The sequence below is a fragment of the Panicum virgatum genome, chromosome 1N, assembly GCF_016808335.1.
Source record: "Panicum virgatum strain AP13 chromosome 1N, P.virgatum_v5, whole genome shotgun sequence".
NCBI classification, from domain to species: Eukaryota; Viridiplantae; Streptophyta; class Magnoliopsida; order Poales; family Poaceae; genus Panicum; species Panicum virgatum.
This window is the reverse complement of record NC_053145.1, coordinates 19632244-19639144: the sequence shown is the minus strand read 5'-3', so window position 1 is coordinate 19639144 and position 6901 is coordinate 19632244. Positions and strand designations below refer to the sequence as shown.

General features: G+C 49.8%; 1 pseudogene; it reads right to left on the bottom strand.

Annotated features, from left to right (window-relative positions):
• Window positions 1–271: 271 nt before the first annotated feature.
• LOC120653397 lies at window positions 272–6075 on the bottom strand (annotated as a pseudogene).
• Between the last annotated feature and the right edge of the window lie 826 nt (window positions 6076–6901).

Below are 6901 nucleotides of genomic sequence, written 5' to 3'. Positions count from 1 at the left end.
TATATGATAAACCGAAGGAGCAAGATGTTATTATTCAATGACAGAATGGAGATCTATGTCTGCATTTTAGTTTTCTAATAATTATCTGATTGATCGACATGAATTCCAAAGAATTTTTTTTAGCATTACGAGAACGATACATATATAATTTGTTGATTTCAGCAGGATTGTGAAGAGTATTGCCCGCATTAAGAAGACGACGGCTTATTTTATTATTTGCTGCAAAGAGTACTCTAGCTAGTGAACTCATCGGTAGGCTGTCATTAGTTCCTCATCCTTTTTTCGACGACGGGCTTGCTGATCTTGCAGTTTTCCCAAAGTAGGCAGTGGTTGCGATGAGTCTATCGTTTACGTAGTTCTCTTCACTCTGCTTGAATTGGATTACAAGTCTACAATTAGACAATAATAATGGTAATCTTAAATCGCCTTATGTCCTCATGAAATAGAATTCTGATGACAAGGACAGACGGAACAGCAATGTATACCTCGAAACCTAAGCGAGGACAAGACAACCGGGAAAGCCCTTCCAGCTGCTTCATGTCCACGGTCTGTGGCAAGAACGTGATGATATTAGGAGATATTTTCAGAGCAGCCTGAAACATCGAGTACCTGCATGCAAAGCCGTAGGTCACAATATATACACAACTCTTCCACTGGTATCCACGTGAGGCTGGTCACTTGACAGTATTTGTTATTAGGTACCAAGAAGCATATACCTAGCGAAGGGGCTCACGGTGCAGTGGCAAAGGCCGCTGGTCGGGGTGCTCCCGCCCAGGGTTCAAACCCTGGGTGCCGCACCTAATTAAACTTTAGGGGTTTCTCTTAAAGTATTCTATTAAAAAAAGAAGCATATACCTACGCACCTTGGAAGGCGTCAAAATTTGGTACTAGATTCGGTACATATTTAATTGTAAGTCAGTGGTGCTGTGTATACTGCCTCTAAAACATCGAGAAAATTAAGGCTCTGTATGTAACCTTCCGACTATTGTTGCTTTCCCGTCGTCATACTGCTGTTCTAATGAAATGCAAGAATTTCACTAGGAATTTTCGGTACATTAGTAATATGTTGCTTAGGTTGTGTACATTAATTGTTGTACATTAGTGGTCTCATAGACCGTATCATGTAGTTGCACGTAAAATTTTTTTATGACGTGGAGAAGAGAGAGTTGGAAGAGGCTATATTTTGTTGGAAGCAACTCCTCTGCAGTACTGCCCCCTCACTGATGTGTGGGGCCAGGCCCACACGTTAGGGACTCAACAGCAGAGGGTAGTACTACAGAGGATCCTCGTGGTATTTTGTTATCTCAGCAAGAATCACCAAGACTATTCTCTGCAACAAGATCGTGCCATGAGTTCCATCTATAAAGACTACTTGATCTATGTATTCGCTCCGTATCTTTTTACTTGTCGTTAAGACAAGAAATTTTAGTTGATTTTAGTGCAATTGTTTGGTCTGAAACATCATCTATTAAGATATAGAGGAAGTACATTATTGTTGGTCCAAAACTGTCTTAAAGATTAAAATATCGTTAGGGACCGACATAAAAGTAAACAAACAGCTAGCATACCCGTCTTTTGGCTTGAGCATATCAAGGGTGTAAACTGGAGCCTGGATGTACGACGGGCCGCCCCAGGGTGGTGACAGGAACACGACATCAGCCAGTTAGAAACCTTCGCAAAACCCTCTCAGCTGGTATACCGGAGTATCTTGATCTACCGATGAGTCGGTGAAGAAGAAAGAGATCGTGGCGGTTCCGGTGGTACCTTGAGGAACGGCGCCAGCCGATAGAAGTCGCCGACCACGAACCGGATCCTGTCCTCGACGCCGTAGATCCTGGCGTTGTGCGCCGCGAGCTCCGCCCTCCGGGGCTCGATCTCCACGGCGACGACGTGGCAGAGCCCCGGGCGGCGAACTGGATGGAGTTGCCGCCGCAGCCGGCGAAGGCGTCGACGACGAGGTCGCCGGGCGCGCGGCCTGCGCGGCGGCGACGGACTCCGGCGTGGCGGAGTACCAGCCCTCGGCGTCCATGCGCACGCCGCGGTCGTACAGGGAGAAGAGGGTGTAGCGCTGCGCCCAGTACTTGCCCGCCACGCCCGCCTCGGCGGCGGCATCCGTGTCCTGTGGTTCCGGCTCCGGGAGGGGCGGTGGCAAGAGCTCCGGCTGCTTCGCTGCCGCGGTGCCGCCGCGGGTGGAGCTGCCCGCACCCGCAGCAAGGCGCCGGTGGCGGCCGGTCCTAGCGGAGGTCGTGCGCAAGAGGCGGAGGAAGCAGCGGGCGGTAGGGAGCGGGGCGGCGTTGGCTCGCCGGCGCCGAGCCGGTGCCAGCGCCACGGCGCGCCTGTTTGTCTTGGCTCGGTTCACTTCCCTTCCGCCGCCGGAGAAGGCGGCGCCCCCTTTGCGCAGCAATAAGCTAGAGAAGACACCAAGTGGCCGGCCAGCCTCCTTGCATTACAATAACAAACGACCTGACCTGCTTCCTAATAACATTAACAAAATGCGCCATTGAAGCTGGCTGGGCTGGGCGCGTGCTGGGCCGCAGAAGATGCCAGCGACGGCCGGTGTGTTCCTTCGTGGATTCTCCCGGCGCCTCTGCCCGAGCGCGTACTACCTCCGCGGCGACGGTCGGACACCCACTGCAGGTCAGGCTGGTCAGCAGTCTGCGCGGGTTCTTGCAAACCACCTCTCACCTCCTGGCTCTGGGGCAAAACCACATGCATTCACCGATCAAACTAAAAGGGTAAAAAACCATCAAATGCATTCCTAAATTGCGAATCATACAGTCCAATATAATGGAGCATCGGCCCAACTTCACAAAAGCATAATGAACTTCACGTACACTGTTAATCAGCTGAACCTGTAACCTTCTTGTGCCATGGGAAAAATGTTGGCAGATCATGTTTTCCCTTGGGTCAGTCATACACGGAGCACTCATTTTGGAAACAACAGGAACGTCACATTAACCAGGAATAACAAAAACCTTATCTGGAACTGCAATTGAAATCTGACCCTCCACGAATGCGAAACTAACATATATAATAGCTGAACTCAAAGCATCAATAGTGAAACCTTTTTTTTTTCTTGTGTGGGTATCAAACTATCAATAGCGAAAGGAAAATTAAAGTCTAAGAAACAACTACCCGGCGGCCGACTTATCGCGCGATGTTGGGCTGGCCTAGCGCACCAAAGCAAGCCAGGCTTTTTACGGTAGTGAATGCTCGTTACGAGAAAGCATATCCCAAATCGCCTACTGCCAGCGACGAGGACGCCTGCCCACCGGTGATTTCTGCCGCAGCAGGTCGTATTCGCCGATCAAGAGAGCAGGGGCACGTGCGGAGACCTGACGGTCGTCGCTCCGTGTGAGTCCCCCATGCTCTCTCCCTTTTTTTCTACCATTCTGTGCTAGCGGTGACCGGTCGCCTTGCGTCGCCTTGGGGATGGAGTGTTCGGGGAAGGAGTGCAGCGGTGTCCCGGTCATACCGAGGCCCACTGCGAAATATTAAGATGGGATCCTAGCTGCAGTCTAAGTTGCCGAGTGTCGTGGCAGTCTAGGAGTGGCTATGCTCCGTGGGCGTCTTACGACTCACGTCTGGCGACCAGTGTTGGCGAGTCGACACCGCGACCACCAGGCGCTAGTCCGTTCCGCCTCCGCGGGGCACGAGTGTCAGTACGTGATAGGAGACGAAGTGGCAATCGGAATACGATGTGTGACTTTTGGATGCCATTTGGATCTCGCTTTGCTATGGGATTAGGCTACAAATTAATAAAATTAAAGTCTCCTATATTACTATATATAAGGTATACTTCATATTTTGGAGGCCCTTTAAATTTGCGGGCCCCATGCTGTCGCACGGTCCGCACAGGCCCGGGGACGCCCCTGGGGAGTGTCAGGTGTTTCATCGGCGTATATTCTGAGATGCAGATCAAGGATATGATGGTGCAAGCAACACAAGAATTTAGAGAGGTTTAGACCGCGAGATGTGTAATACCATACATTCTGTTTGGTGGTTTATATTACTTGAGGGATGAATGAATGCTTTGGAGAGGTCCCTGTCCGCCCTCATATAGTCTGGAGTAGGGTTACATAAAACCCTAGATCTATATGAGGCTAGAAGTCCTTCTAAAGTACTACTGGAGTAGTTTCTATCTATGCCGACTAGTTTTTTATGTACATGAGTACTTTACATAACTTATGGGTACTGGACATGCCCCATCCCACATCTCGCACATATCCGCGCCACGTCAGGTATCCTATGGCCCGTGTCTGACAAGCCCCGAGCTCCTTATAGCAGAGTAGTACGCCTTCGAGTACTTATATGAAGTCATTTTCAAGTCCTTTGAACTTCGGCTAGAACGCGCCTTCTTAGTACTTCCTTAGCCACACGGAGGTTGGATGGTACTCTCGCTCGAGTAGTCTTGAAATCATCAAAAATAATCTTATGTGAAGTGTCATGAAAAGACACACTCCATATGGAGTAGCCTCTCGAGCCTTAGGTTGAATCGGAGAATCAGGCATAGGGTCCACCTTAAATTTTGACTTTTGTCATCAAAATAATTTTGAAAATAAATCATCAATGACACGAGCCCAGTAGCCCCCCAGATTTGAATCTAATGCTTAAAATTCATGTGCTTTGAAGGTTAATTTGGTTAATTCATTTAGAAATTCGAAAGCCCCTTCTTTCAGGGATAAAATCCCTTAAAATGGCTTTTATCCCTTAAAAATGGCTAAAAGAATAATTTTCTGAAAAAATTCCATAATTACCACTCAAAACAAATCTTATTCCATGACAAACGCTTCACCTTCCATGAAATTACAAAGTTGCCACTTTGCTGATTATTTAACCACGAGGTGACCTAGGGTAAATCTCACTTCACTGTTGAGCCCCCTTCACTTCTCTTTCGCTAACACCGCCGCCTTCATTTCAGATCTAGTTTTAGATCTACTCCTCCTGCTCCCGTTTTTTATTCCATATTTCTTTCTCCTCCCACTTGCCTCCAGCCCCCGAGTGAGGTGTAACTAAGCACTCATGACTGCAGTGATGGCGGGCAAGAAACAGGCAAGCGAGGGCAAGGGGAAGCAGACACAGGAGGCCCCGGTCGCCGACTCCTAGAGAACAAGAACAAGTAAGTGCTCCGAGGCAAATGTTCTTAGACTTGTAGCCGAGGGCCTTCTGCAAACTAAGGAAATAGTCCAGTGGCATCCTGCTCAATCAGAACCCGCCCCCTTTAAAAATGTTGATGAAGTAGTTCTTTTTGTTCATTTCATTGAACGTGGGCTTGCACTTCCGCCTTCTGGTTTCCTCTCCATGGATTGTTGTATTATTATGGCATCCAGATCCACCACTTCAATCCTAATTCCATTCTCCATATTTCTATAATTATTCAACTTTGTGAAGCTTTTCTTGGGATTGAGCCCCCCCTGGGATTTGTTCCGCTATTTGTTTCATCTCAAGGCCCATCCCAATGCCAAATCTCCACATAAAGTCGGAGGTTGTGGCTTCCAACTTAGGCAAGGTAGGGATTCTGAATATATCGAGAACCAACTCACGAGCAACTTGCCTGGTTGGAGGGACTACTGGATTTATGTTGGCAATCATGCACTCAAACTTCCGTATCGGACCCAAGAAGCACATGCTCAAATTTTGAAGTGAAGGATGCAGGGGTTACTAGACCATTGGCGATGTAGACCTAATTGACCAGACGGATCCAGCCACTTCAAAAGTGGGAAAAATATGGATTCAAATATCTTGGTGAAGAAGATCCATCTCATCTAGCCACCGGAAAAGTGATAGTCTTAGCAGCCATAAAGATGGCCGAAAGGGGCCTTCAATTTGTTAATGCTCAATATGCTTAAGGATGGCAATGGGTCAGGTTCGGTTCGGGTACGTGCAGTGTCTGGCACCAAAAACGAAACCCGAACCCGACCCGAACTCTGATTCGGGTGAAAATCCATACCCAAAACCAAAACCCGCGAATACCCGAAACCCAACGGATAATCCGAAACCCGGATTTTTTTTACAAACCACAGATTGAGATGCAACAACACCTTGAGATCCACTTGAAGCACCAAGAGCTGACATTGCTCACTTCCTCCTGCAAGTTTGACACTTAGATGATGCATGAAATTCAAGATCTAGGGAAGGGATATGCTACCGTACCTCTTGGCATTCTTGATTCGTGGACTGGTGAGGCATGCGGCCGGTGAGGTCATGGTCTGGGTGTCTGGCGAGGCGCCGTGGCCAATGCCGGTGTGCGGGTACGGGCGGATTTGGACTGAAGGCCGGGGTCACGGAGTAGAGGCTACCCACACCCGCATCCACGGGTGCCATCCCTAGCCCCGGAGGCCCGCACAGCACTGCGGCTGGCCAGCCCCATGGCCTCGCTAGACTTGGCGGCACTGCACTTGCCGGCAGCAGGCAAACCCGCGGGGTTGGAAAAAACCCGCCTGCATGCTCATTTTATAGTTAGGATAGTTGGGCTGGACCTTTCCTAAGCATGCTGGGTTGTTTTTTTTTCGATGGGTGCGGGCCCGCCCACGGGTGGAATCTCAAACTCGCACCCGCACCGCAATATACGAATGCGGGTGCGGGTCCACCCACGGGTGGAATATCGGATCCGCACTCGCACCTGTTGGGTCTAAATCCGCAGATACCCGCATCCGCGTGTGGAATGGCCACCCCTATGCGGGGCAGCGCGGGCGTCGAGCGGCCTTCTCCAGTTTGCTGTGCGCCTCCACCCATGCATGCGGGACTTTGAGACTGGTGCAGTGCGGGGGTGGGGGCACAGGGCGCGGGGTGGCTGCCGGCCAGGCAGGGGAGCGGGGGTGCGAGGCGGTGGATGGAGGCAGGGACCTAGAGAGGGACGGAGGGTTGGGCAGCGCATCTTTTTTACCTAGATTTTATTTGT